Source organism: Podarcis muralis, chromosome 1 (assembly GCF_964188315.1).
Source record: "Podarcis muralis chromosome 1, rPodMur119.hap1.1, whole genome shotgun sequence".
Taxonomy (NCBI): domain Eukaryota; kingdom Metazoa; phylum Chordata; class Lepidosauria; order Squamata; family Lacertidae; genus Podarcis; species Podarcis muralis.
The window spans coordinates 100,770,148-100,783,390 of NC_135655.1; positions in this window are offsets into that span (position 1 = coordinate 100,770,148).

Genomic DNA, 13,243 nt, shown 5'->3' on the forward strand with positions numbered 1-13,243 from the left:
CGGCCTATGCCCCGTTTCACCAGTTCCTATGTACGCATCTGTCCCCAGTTGAAGGAAGGGACTGAGGCAAGCCAATGGGGCTGTAAACCCTTTGCAGAAGTTCCTCAGACAAATAATAGTGTACACTGTGATGTAAAAGGTAAAGGTAAAGGGGCCCCTGACCATTAGGTCCAGTCATGGCTGACTCTGGGGTTGTGGCGCTCATCTCACTTTATTGGCCGAGGGAGCCGGCGTACAGCTTCCGGGTCATGTGGCCAGAATGACTAAGCCGCTTCTGGCGAACCAGAGCAGTGCACGGAAACGTTGTTTACATTCCTGCCAGAGTGGTACCTATTTATCTACTTGCACTTTGACGTGCTTTCGAACTGCTAGGTTTGCAGGAGCAGGGACTGAGCAACGGGAGCTCATCCCATCACGGGGATTCGAACCGCCGACCTTCTGATCGGCAAGTCCTAGGCTCTGTGGTTTAATCCACAGTGCCACCCATGTCTCTTACAATGTGATGTAGCTATGCTCTAAAGACACAACCATCTTTCTACACAACAATCCAATGATTGCTCTGGGCTTCCCAGAACATCCTGAGGGTAGCAGGATGCTGGCCTAGGGAAGGTCTTACATTGTTAAGGTAAGATCCTCACTGCCTGTTTACAAACTAGCTTAGCTGCAACCCAGGCTGAAACTAGATGCTAAAAGAGACTAAAACATTTGTCCGGGAGTTGCCACAGAGGGGTTTCCTTGCATCGCCCCCTCCCCTTCCCGAAATGCATCTTGAAGGAAGCATTTTATTGTGGCCCACAGAAGAGGTTGCAATGTGTGTTTGATTGTGGCATGTGACAATTTCTCTGGTCTGTAAAGCATGTTCTCCTTCATAGAGAGCACGTGTTGCGGTGGGGTCTAGCAAGACACCCCCTCTAGGTTTTTGGGTGGAACCGCTTGCATGACCATGTCTGTGATTGGGCCAAGTTGGGTTGTTGGGGAGATTTTGATGTGACCATTTAGAGGGTTGGCCCAAAGGTTATAAATTCTTGTTTTTTTCAGCCTCTTTTGCTGCCTGCATCGGATCGCCTGCCCACCCTCCCTAATTTAGGGCTATTGCGTTTGACCTTGCTATGTCTGTCATGGGGTCAGCTGCTTTGGGGGCAGGGGCCTGGTAGGAATTTTGTCCATTTGGCAGATTGGCTGGTGCCATTTGGTTTTTGCCTACTGCGTAGCAAATCATTACAACTTGTAAGGTTGTGGTTAGGCATTGGTTAAAAAATTGGTTGGTGGAGGGGTAAGCATTGGCAGTGCCTGCCCCTCCAATGCTGCTGCTGCAAGGGAATTCCATTAAAGGAATCCAGGGGTTTGCCATACATTTGTCCATATCCCCGGCAAGGGGCTAGGGCCGTGCAATCCCCATGGGAGCATGTGGGGAGGGGTGACGGTATGGTGCCCAGTCCCATTCTCTCCCCAATATTGTTTTCCCTTACTGGCTTTCGCTGGAATCCAGAAATCAGTTCTGTCCTGGGGTGGAGACAGATAGCCGTGACCAATGCCTAATCAACCACTCACATTATGTATTTCAATAAAGTTGTGGCCAAAATTATGCCAAAGATCTTAAACAAAAATTCTGTGTGAATTGTGGTTTATTTAGGGGGTGGCTTGGGGACCTCAACACGCACATTTGCCCACAGTTGCCAAAAGCTTGGCCGCTCTGCATAACACCCACATGTCTCTCCCAGGAAAACTTTTGCCGATGAAAAATGCATCCGTAACTACAGTGTGCTGTCACCCACGGGAGAAACATACAGCATATGGTCCAGAGGGCACACATGTGCATTGCTATCCAAAGAGAGAAGAAGGCATGAAATGTAATTTAGGGGTAGGACACATGCAAAAGTTTCCACACATCCTGGCCTCTCCAAGAAAGGATGGGAAAGGCCCCTGTCTCAAAATGTAAAGAACTGCTGCCAGTTTGTGCAAGCCAGCCTTTCCCAACCTGTTTCCACTGAGTTCTTTGGGGGCTATAATAACTCTCTCCATCCCTGACCATTGGACATGCTGGCTGAGGCTAATGGGACTCATAATTCAAAATCTGGAAGGCAACAGGTTGGGCAAAGCAGTCAAGAAAAGTGAGAGTAGGAGGAACGGTTATCTGACTCAGTATTAAGTCATGTTCCTCAATATTCAAATTCTATAACACAGGGCTAAAGGTGCTGGCATTCACATCTGCCTGGTCTGCTCAGTTTGGGCGCAGGCATGCCCTAAACTTTCAGAAAGTATTTGAGAAAGCAGCTCTTAGTCATAGGCATGTATAGGAGACTTGTCCTGTATGCACATAAAATCACATAAAGCTGAAAGTTAGTTAGTAAATTGCAAGCCTGGAAGCATTTCCGCAGCATTTACCCTTGATAAAAATGATAGCGTGAAGCACACAGCAGCCCTAAAAAGTAATAATTGGAGACATATCTCAGATGCAGGCTTGTCAAGCTCCAAATAAAGAATCAATAATTTTGTGCAGCTGTTGAGATCCTTGTTCAGCTTGCGGTTTTCGTTCTTAGAAGCCTGAACAAAAGTGCAGTCTTCTGCGGTGCCCCGAGTCGCTGACTAGTATGAGCAATCACTTTATTACGGAAGCTCCCATTTAGGTTGAAAATAATCAATAGCAATCAAGATCTGCTTGACAAGTGGGGTGTCAGCAACAGCTATTTTTAATAAAGACTTGTTCACCAAAAAGCATATCCAGGTGTAAAACTCTTTTAACCAGGGTTTTGCAATGGTGGGCGGGGGGCGAGAATCCAGTAAGTAAAATTAATTTGATGATTCCGTTGTTTTAATTGCTTTATATTGCACCAGCGCATTTGGAAACCAATCAGAATTAAGGCCAGGCTTGACAAATAGTTTGACGTTTCCCAGAACAGTCAATATGGTAATCTTGCCTCCCATTTGATTATTATTTATGGCATTTTATGGTGGAACACAAGGCTGTGTAGACACTCTAATGGACAGCTGGTTTCCTCATCCAGACATTCATTTGTTCCATCCATACCCTCCAACATTTCTCCGATGGAAATAGGGACGTCCCATCCCATAATGATAATTCTATTATTTGTACCCAACATATCTTACTGGGTTGCCCCAGCCACTCTAGGCAGCTTCCGACATATATAAAAACATAATAACTCTAACATTTCTCCAATGAAAATGGGAAATCCTAAGGAAAAGTGGGAAAAGTCAGGAACTGGGGGTGGCTTCTCTAAATCAAGGGCATCCCTGGAAAATAGGGACACTTGTGGGGGGACATGAAATGTCATTCATTTCATTTACATATCACCCTTCCTCCCCAGACAACATAAAAATTAACATCAATAATTAAAACATCTTTTTTTAAAAAAATAGTATAACAAAAACAGGATAGCTCACTAGACACAGACTTCAAAACAGCTAAGCTTTTGCAGGTGTGCTGCATCCTAAAAGCAGCATAACTTTGGCTCTGGACTGCTTAGCCAGAAGGACCTACTCCACGGTCATTGTAAATGCCGGGTGCTTGCAGTTTTGGGGTTGTTCCTCCTGATGAATTCTGGGTAAGACTGTAAGGAAATCCTGAATATTCTCTGTATCCCAGCTTGTAACCTGAAGAGGTTTCGCAGCCACAGTTCATCTTCCATATCAAGGTTTGGGAGGGTGAGAGCTTGATAGATGTGAGCCATTTCTCACGCGCAATGTATGGCAGGGGATGGGTGCAAGCTTTGTTCAAACATGACTTTATGCTAGCATTACAAATTGTTTTACTGGTGGGTTGTGGGCAGCTATGTTGGCTCAAATATTTCAGATCAGGGTGCCTGGGTGGCTTTCTAGTATACACACCACAAAGCAGAAACATGATGCTTGCTTCAGAGCGAGCTGAAGTATAGAAGAGGTTTAAATAGATTCAAAGTTGCTGAAGTGAACTAATCAAAGCTGAAGTTCTGGTTGAGCATGGATTCAAATGCGAATGAATATTTGTCAACAGAAATGGATAATCAAATTTGATTTGCTTTATGTATGCACTTAAGCCAGAGAGGCATATGCATACCTTTGCAAAAGATGTATCAAAGTTAGCCTGAACATGAATACAGAAGCTGCATGTATAAGACAATAGGTGAAAAAATGATTCATAATACAATTTTTCATGATTATCTCTTAGGCTAATGGAGAAGTATGTAAAAGTAAGGTTGGCCAAGATCACTGAATCTACTGTTTTAAAATAAAATACAATATCAAAAGATAATCTCAGACATATATATTAATACATCTACCTTTTGTTAGATAATTCGACAAATTAATCTTGGGGATCTTGTCACTATCCTACATGTCATGGGATGGAAGAAACCATTCCAATTCAGTCCATGTCCATTTTGGATGTGATTGACTGAAAATCCGTTATGTTTCCTTTTTAACTTAATGTACAGATTGCTTTTTTAAAAAATGTACAAAATTATCTTTTTACTTTAAAAAAAAGTCCTTACAATTTAAAGTGGTGGCCTGAGAGCTATATTTTGGGTTTTTCTTTCTTCTTTTCTGTCTGCTGGAGGCTACAGTGTGTTTGAATTGCTCCCTAGAGGTGGTGATATAGGCACTGTGCAGAAAAAAAGATGGCGGTCCCCATGAAGGCAGATATCTCCTCCCTTCTACAATGTCTCAGAGAGCTTTCAAAGGCAATGTACAGAAATATATATGGCTTCCTTTTTCAGTACGTGTAGACAGTTCTCACAGATCCTGGAAGCGTAGATAGCTGGGTGTCTTTATCATGTCAGATAGCAACAAATAGAAAACAAATAAATGAAAACCATGTGGCTTTTTTTGTGTGGTAAATAGTACCCTCCAGTGAAAAACCAGGTCATAAAATGCAGGGTGGGGAGAGAGTACTCTGTTGCTTGGGGGAGGATCTGATTAGGAGATGGCAATCTAAAAGCAAATCTAACATTGTACAGAATGTGTATGACAAAGTGTCAAGCATTTTGGTGTGTGTCCCTTCAGGCTGCTGGTGGGGGTACCGTATTTTTTCTTGCTCCCACCTTGCTCATCTACAGTGGTACCTCGAGTTAAGAACTTAATTCATTCTGGAGGTCCGTTCTTAACCTGAAACTGTTCTTAACCTGAGGTACCACTTTAGCTAATGGGGCCTCCCACTACCGCCGCATGATTTCTGTTCTCATCCTGAAGCAAAGTTCTTAACCGAGGAACTATTTCTGTGTTAGCGGAGTCTGTAACCTGAAGCATCTGTTACCTGAGGTACCACTGTACTTGCTTGTTGGGAGTGGGTGAATCAACATAACAACCCTTCCCAGGTACAAGAGTTCACTAAGGCAATGGTTCTTTTTATGGGAGAAGGTAGATGAAAATGAAAAGGTAATAGCCAGAATACAACCACTTTATCATTTAATTTAGCATAATTGGTTGTTCATAGTCAGAATAAATAAGCGTGACTAAATCAAGTCCATCAATGGGTATGAATGGGTATCCAGTTGAATGATTCAGTTGAAGGTATGCCAGCAGAGAGGCTCCATGGTTACATTGATGACAAAGAGCAAGACCTATTCACCGATGTTGCCAGCTCTGAGAAATTCCTGCCTTATGGAAGCTCATCAGGTCCACACTTGATCTAGTTGTACCAGAAGGCTTAGTTGATTTAGCTGTGTGCTATCCATTCTAATTTACTGTTTCATTGTGGTTATGTGTGTTCTACTGCAGATTTAAATACCTGGATTTGTGTGCTGCAAGCTACAGCCCTTTCTCACCATTTCGTGTTTGTAGGACCTGAGGAGAGCCTCTGTTGGTGGTTCTGGGCTGGGGGCTGTAAATAAAGGCAATTGAGCCTGGAGGAAGAGCAAAACTATAATGGAAATGAAAGCCTGTTTATCACATGTATCTGTGCATAGTATGCATAAAGGCCAGTGGCAAATCTGTTACATAAAACCTGCAACTTGTAGCTATATTAGATTCTTTCCCTCCCATTTCTGTATCTCATTATAAGAAATATATGCATCCCAGTGCCTGTTTAACTTTATGCAAGTTAAACTTTCATTTATCCAAATATCTGATTATCTAAGCGTTTTTGAATCCCTCAGGTCATCTGCTTTTATGAGAATTTTTTTAAACACATACACTGCCTTTGTCTTTTATTTTGGAAGGGCTGTAGAAAAATCTGAATGGAGCTTAAATGTGAGTTGAACACTTTGTTCTTTGGGTATTAAAATATATAGCAAATGGTAGAGAGAAATTTGTGCACCCGTTGTTGTTTTTTAAAAGAATAAAGAAATTATTTCCATCATTTCAGAGCCTCCTCTTTTCTATAAAAGAGCCTGTTGTAAAGTTTTAAAATACCATTATTTAGCTCTTTTCCTTTGTTCTGCTTTGTGGTCTTTCTCTGCAGTGTGAGTGTTTCTGAGTTTGCGGGAAAGTGAATTGTTAGCATGTGTGTCATTCTGGTGAGTGGTTAAGTTTAACCGTACAACACTTTAAAATATACATCCAGCGTAAGCTGGGAGAATTCTTCCAATTCCTTTCATGTACGTCTGTCAAGTGAGGCTACTAATGTAGATAATTTTTTTTGAAAGGAGTACTCTTGCATGTATTAACTTGAGTTCCCACTCATAATGAAAACCATGGTAGCCTTGGCATAGAAAGCTGCTGCTGTAAGTAACTTGCAAGCTTCCACAGTTTAGAACTTCAGCCCAAGGAATAAGTTCGCATATTTGCCCTCCTCCCATCACCAGAAAGAGAATCTCAATATAGCTTGCCTTTTGTATGTTTCAACAGCAACAACATGTTGATATTTCACATATTGATGGTTTTGCAAAATGGTATCAGATAGTGCTACTGCTTCTCATCATTACGCTGGAAACATACTCTGAGACTTCCACTTGTGAGAACTGAAGAGAAAGTAACAAATAAACTAACCGTTTAAACATTGCAGAATTCTCCTGCCACATCTTTACTTATTTATTTTTAACAAAATGTATATACTACTTGATTGTAATGAAACCTCTAAGCAGTTTACAAAAGAATAACAATAGGATGATGATGATATGACAACTGCTAGAATACTCTGTGTGATCTCAATGTGTGTTCCTGTGTACAAACCACAAGAAGAAAAGGAGCAGCAGGAAGATAAAAAAAATGGTGAGTGCCTTTTCATTAGGATTTACTTTCCATAATGTGAGATAGACTTGTGCAATCTATTTTTTTAAAAAAACACAAAAAACACACAAAAGGATCTCATTAAACCGAGAAGATTGCCTTGTGTACATGAAGTTGTTTTAAGAGGTGTTTCCTGATGATGCTCTTTATAAACTATAGAGAATAAATCTCAACAAGCTAAAAGACATCTAATGAAAAATAGCGTGGTCTTTTATGCTGGTGTGGATTGCATATTTTACATGCAATTTATACTGCAGTTTCTCTTCATTAACCACATCTCGCAGATTTTTCAAAGTGACGGCATGAATATTATTAACATGTGTTAAAAATGTGTTTAAAATAATGTATAAAGCTTTGTGATTAAAGCAAAAGTTTAGGCGTAATGAACAAGTCTGGGTATGTATTTTATACTGCTGGGCGCATACATATTTAACATCTATATGGATGTGCTGTATCAGAGTATGTCTGTGTGTAGGCTCAGTTATATATTTCCTTCGAGCGAATGTTGTAATTAAACTGAACCAGACCTTAACAAGCATAACCCATTCATAATTTCTGCTCATTCTTGTTATATATGTTGCAGTTAGTAAATGCAAAGCTATTTAATTTTACTTGAAATGGAACCTGTACAACTCACTGCCACTTCACCTGCCTTTATTTATGCTTCTAACAAAATTGTCAACTTCACAACTTGGGGAATAATGGATTTATATCATGCTAGCTCCAACTAGGAAACCATTTTTTTCTGTTGTAAAATGCTATAATATTTAGGAAATTGACAAATGGATAAGTGTAAAGATTAGAACTGCACTGATTTTATCAGTGTACCTAAAATTCCATTACTATCTCCCATACAGTTCTAGAAGGTTTCTCAACCCTTTGCTCCTTTATTTTATTTTATTCATTTCATTTCATTTTATTTCATTTCATTTTTTGCTTTCTGGCAAGGGACATAAAGAACTGCAAGGGGAAGGAGAAACTGGCAAAAATCACATTGTTCCCCTTTTGTCATTGGGTTTGCCCCAGGAACAGAATTTAGCTCATGGGATCAGTGGATCCAACACATTGCCATACACCGATGGTAAATGACACAAAAGGGACAGTTAAATGCATGCAAAAAAAAAATTGCCCCTGAAGGTAATTATGGCTAACCACCAACCTTAGGATGCTAGCTTGAATTCATGCAAGTGAAAGTGAAGTTTCAGCTGTCTAAACTATAAAACTGCCTTTTGCAACATGTTGCTCACATCAGCCCCAACCAGCACGCCCAAAGGGATTATGGGAGTTGTAGGCCAAAATCTCTGAAAGGTGCTGTGCTGTGGGAGGTTGCTGTGGAATGAGAGAGGAAAGAAATTTCCTTCCCCAAATTTCCTTCCTTTTCTACTGTAAATATTGATGCTCAATATTGATCGGGTATTTTCTGAATATTTGCCAGTTATCCATCTGCAAAATATTTAGACCACAGTCTTCATATTTTATATCCATTAAGCTAGGCTATTCTTTTTCATGATAAACAAACTGCTTGATTTGTAAAGTAAAATCGCATGGCTCACATAATGTTGGTCGCAAAGCATATTGTTTAAAATTTAATTTTAAAAATGGGGGAGGAATAATGGTGTCTAGCATTAGCTGGATTTTTCAGAAACCCTGAAAAAACAATTACTGTTTTAGTGTTGCTATTTTTGTGCCTATATACCGTGATTCCTGGTTCTATGAACAATTGTATGCAATGTGGATGATAATAATAATAATAAAGATAATAAAAATAAAGGAATAATTAAAGGACAGCTCTTTTGATTATCGTATTTATTGTTCAATTCTTCGTTAAATAGGAACTGAATAATTAGATACAGGGCAGGATTCAACTAATGATTCTCGTCAGCAGAAGTTCTGCACGAAGACTTCTGCTTGCATGATGGAGTTCCCCCCATTCTCGTCTTCTGCCACAAAATTGGCTCTGGGGGCATCAAGAGAAACCCCTGGAACAGCACATGGGGGGGGGGAAGAGAGGGGGAATCATTCCACGTAAACATGTCTAAATGCTTGCACTGACAGAATGATCAGAAGAATGTGGGGTTGAATTTCTCCCATGGTGTTTATCTAAAACAAAATGCAGTAATTAGAGGCAGATTGCACCTTTCACAAAGATCCAAGCTTTTCCAGTTGGGAATCTCCAAGTCAATTCGTCGCTTTACCCCCACGGTATGAAGTCATTCTACATAGTCCTGGCATGTTTCCTGTTGATCTTCTGCCAGAGGGAAAGCTCTCCATTTTATCCCATTTTTAAAGCAGCAAAGGTATCTTTGTTAGTAAGCCTGCATGCATAACTAAGACACATGTCGCAGAAAACGGAAAGTGAAGTTTCCCTTTCCTTTGCCTTTACCTCAGAGACTTGCACTCCGCCGCCCATACTCCAGTGTCTTTGTCTTTGGCAAGTAATACAGAACAGCAACATCTGCCCCTTTAGTCCAGAATATGTTAATCAACAAGAAGACAGCTACTAAAAATAGCTATTCCATCTTCCTTTTCACTAGCCAGACTTACAGTCTTTTAAGGACTGAACATAGTCCTACATTTCTAGCACTCTTAAAGTTAACGGCGGCTTTCCCCCACTCCCCGCCCCCCAGGGAAAAGCTAACTTCATTTATAAAATATATTTGATTTCCTCTTTTTCTAATCTCTCTGCAGTCTTTTTTTGCACTGCTGCGTGCTTTAATTTTGCTTTCAGACAGAAGTTTAAAAACTTTAGCTTCTAATAACTGGAAAAAATGGTTATTTAAAGATAACTGCAACTTGCTTAACATGCCAGACTATCATATGCTCGCTGCTTTGAAGCTGCAAATTAATGACGAGCAGGAACAGTGCCTATCTTTCAGAGGAAACTGACCTCTTTCTAATGCCTCATCGCTAATGTCATCTGTCTGCTGCATCTCATTATGTGAATTTCACGGAGTTAAAAAAAAAAGAGGGGGGGAGAGTATCTTAAGGCTGTGCACAAATAAAAAGGACCTTCTAGTATTGAGTACTTTGAAAATTTTTGATCTCTCCAAATACCTTCCTTAGATACTGGTTTCCCCTTTTGTGCCTGGCATGCTGCTTATGTCATCTATTCTCTGTGACTAATTATGTTAATTTTTGTGGCACAAAAGTAACTGAAGGCTGTTAAGGAATAAAAGCTTTTGAGTGGCCTTATTTCATAAACACCCCTTTTGAACAAGGCACATTTAGTCATATTTGCAGTAACAGAAAGAGTCTTGTGCTAAAAATACAACAAAAGGCTCTTGAATATGGCCATTTATTCTGACTTTATTAGGTAATTTATGAAAAAAGTATGAAGGGAAGCCTTTCTGCTAACTATAATTTGCATAAAGCTGGTGCCCTATTAATGAGATAACTTCCTGTCTTTTGTGTATCACCAGCTGGAAATAGAAATATAGGAACTTTTCTGTCTTCCAATTACTTAACCTGCTGAGTTGAGAGTTGAAGAGTAAACAGGATTCACACAAGTCGAATAAGATGATTTCCTTTGCCCTCTAGGAAATATTTTTATTCAATTAAGAGATGCCAATGGAAAATGCCATCTCCTAAAAATGTTTAGGTCTGGAAGCCTGAATCCAACAATTCATATATATTTTTATCCCAGATTAAAAATAAAGTTCTTAATGGGATTTTACTCACACATGATAAAATTACTGAATATCTAAAATATGGCAATATATATTGGAGATGTATTTAATCCTCTGTCAATACTCTCTCTCTCTCTCTCTCTCTCTCTCTCTCTCTCTCTCTCTCTTTACTCTGAAGTATGTCCTATTGATTTCAATGAAGCTGACTCTGAGGTAAGTGGGTATAGGACTGCCACACTGCTACTAAACCCTGAATTCGTTGGCAGACCCCATTTCATTGCATTTGATCCAGTAAACAACAAATGAGTCCCACTTGCTTAATGGGATTTTTTTGCCAACTTTCCTCCCTCCGCAGCCGCATATGCCCCTGGAAAGCTGTTGCTGGTGTTTAGGCCCAGAAGAATATCTGGAATGGAGTTGCTATGTGGTATAAGTAGCTAGAGTGGAAAAGGAAGAACTAGTCAAAATAGAAGACACCCTCCCCTTCACAAGTGTGTTTCATTCCCAAAAGGGGTTCACTGACTCCTAGTCCTTTCAACTATGTTTACCAGCTATGCTGCCATATTTCAGAACCCATTTCTAAGTGCCACTGAATCAAACTATTGTTCAGTTTCCCGATTTACCTGTTGCAACCCGCAGCTGCAATATGAAATATTTGTTAATATTAGATGGCTTTGTTTTGGAGAGTGCTGTATTTGGCTCCCCGCTTGCATTTATAGGTTTACTATGTTACAACTAGGGATGCTGGTGGCACTGTGGTGTGAACCACTGAGCCTTGGGCTTGCCAACTGGAAGGTCAATGGTTCGAATCCCTGCGACAGGGTGAGCTCCCGTTGTTTGGTCCCTGCTCCTGCCAGCCTAGCAGTTCGAAAGCACATCAAAGTGCAAGTAGATAAATAGGTACCGCTCCGGCAGGAAAGTAAATGGTGTTTCTGTGCACTGCTCTGGTTTCACCAGAAGCGGCTTAGTCATGCTGGCAACATGACCCGGAAAAACTGTCTGCAGAAGCAGACAAATGCTGGCTCCCTCCACCTTTAAAGTGAGATGAGCGTGGCAACCCCAGAGTTGTTCGCAACTGGACTTTATTGTCAGGGGTCCTTTACTTTTACTTTTATGTTACAACTAACATCTAATACTAGTGCAAAAGTAGACAAAGAAACAAAAAAGTTCAATAGGACTATCGTGCCAGAATAAAATAAAGGTTGGCCTATGATAAACAAATAAGCAAATCTGGACATTTCTGACACCAGTTAATACACTAGCCTGTTGTCCTTTATAGATTAGGTCCCAGCTTCATGCTTCCCTTCATGCCACATGCTTCATTGTGCCTACCTGTAAATGATTTGATTAGCTGAAAAAGGGCCAGTCTTTTAGGAGCTTCAACATATACCTTTCTGTTGGAGCATCCTCAAAATATTTTATTCACTTTCTGCTGGATGCCTGCCCATAGCCATAATGTAAAACAAGTGATGGTTTAAAGGGGTAGAATCAGCCCTGGATTCTTACTTTCCAAATCCAACTTTCTGTTTTTCATTAACATAAATATTAAATAAATGTCTACCTACACTTCAATAATATAGAGTGGGAGGGGCACAGACTCCTGTTATTAAACTTAGAGTTGAGTGTTTGCATTTTCTTGCATTAAAATGTGATATGTCGGCAAAAACGTAGGTGCAGGTAGACCATGCCTAGCTGTAAACCTGAGGGCAGGACATGATTGCTATATCATCCGGAAGTGTTGTGCTTCCAGGCTGAAAGGACATATCAGGAGACATGGGATAGCAAGGTAGAGGGGATTCAACATGTTGGAAGTGAATGCTATCCATCTAAGAAGCAAACCAGAAAAAGGTAAATGGAAGCATGTCTAGAAGTAGGACAGTATATGAATAAGCATTTATGACAGTGAAAGGAGACTGCAGATGATATATCTAGCCCATATTGGAATCTTGTTCCTATCTTGCTAGTAGATCAGAAGAGACTGACAAGTGAGGCAGCAGATGTATACTCTTGTGGGGAATGTGGGATGATGTTGCAGTGTCCAATTGGTTACCATGGTTCATGGCTTCTTGAATTCAGTGAAAATTATTTGACTATGCGTGAGATGAAAAAGGGTTATTTTTTTCGGATATTGTATTGAGAGGGGATGAAATTTTCCATGAAGAGACAAGTGAGGGAAATCAGTGATCCAATTGGTTAGAATCACCCATGCAGGAAACATCTCATTGGCTTTGTTGCCCTCAAGAACAATAACACATAACAACCTCTACCCAGCACTATGATGTCACCTCATTCACTTTGTGATCTCTGATTGGATGGAATTACTCTTGGAAGTAGTAGGAAACCTTCCTAGGGACCCAGTCAAGTTGAGAGAGAGAGAGAGAGAGAGAGAGAGAGAGAGAGAGAGAGAGAGATGGCACCAGTCCATTTACTGTTTGGGGAGCCTATTTTGCCACCTT